Source organism: Frankliniella occidentalis, unplaced genomic scaffold (assembly GCF_000697945.3).
Source record: "Frankliniella occidentalis isolate FOCC.00 unplaced genomic scaffold, Focc_3.1 Scaffold158, whole genome shotgun sequence".
Classification (NCBI taxonomy): Eukaryota; Metazoa; Arthropoda; class Insecta; order Thysanoptera; family Thripidae; genus Frankliniella; species Frankliniella occidentalis.
The window spans coordinates 161,744-162,832 of NW_026267284.1; positions in this window are offsets into that span (position 1 = coordinate 161,744).

The following is a 1,089-nucleotide window of genomic DNA, read 5'->3' on the forward strand; positions in this document are numbered from 1 at the left end:
GAATGGCAGATTTTTCGTGTACGAGCTGTCTCGTTGGCTTTTTATCACAGACGTTGAACGAGAATCTGTGTTGTGATGCGGATGCGACAATTGCAATACCCTGGATTAATTGTCATGGGGTAAAAAACGCGAGGGGGGTACTTACCCCATAGGAAAGAAGACCTGTTTTACTGGACAATGCAAGGTAATGAGTCCCGAAGAAAGCGCGACCTCACCCCCCCCCCTCCCTCCCGAAACTGATACTTTCTGACCTCATTATTTTATTGTGTCACTTTAACATATTCGATCAAATATAACGCCTTCGGCATCAAGGTGCTCACTAGCTTCGCCCTTTCTCAAGTTTCGGCGTTGTAATCATCGCGCAGCTTTTCGAACATCGACCTAAAGAGCGGGACAGTGACGTCACTTGAAACTGCACAATGTCTCTTCGAAAACGGAGTGAAGGAGTATGAGAAATAGAGAGATGTTTGTTTGTTGATGTTTGGTTGTTTGTTAGTTCAGTTCTTGTTTTAGCAGGTTTTATTGACTGATTAGAAGTGTTTTAAGTATACTTCAGGACGGAAATGATGTGAAACAGTTTCACCAGCTTGCATTTTTTAAATTCATGTATGTTGTCATGTATGTTTTTCCATAGACCCAATCAGAAATATTACTTTTCATTGATCAATTTAGTGAATCTTGTGTACATGTGAAGGACAGCTGGCGCCCTGGCGCTATGGGCTACTGTAGACTGTCGTGGGCCTTCGCGCTACACCAGGAGCCCTATGGCGCTGGACTGTAGGCCGTCGTAGGGTGGACCTGTGGACCACCATAGGCCATAGGCCACCGCAGGACTCAGTCTGCAGCTGCCGCTCTTGGTGATTGGCCCTCGGCCCTCGGCCGCCGCTGTGTAGGCCTCCCCTGCCTAGCTGGTGCCTTGGCGCTGAGATGTAGGCCGTCATGGGCCTGTGGCCCTTGACCACTGTAGTAGGCTGCTGCTGCTGCAGCTGGCGCCCTGGCGCTAGGCTCCAGGCCACCGCTGTATGGGCCTCCGCTGCAGCTGGCGTGCTGGGACAGGAACGTAGGCCGACGGGTGCCTCCGTTCGTTGC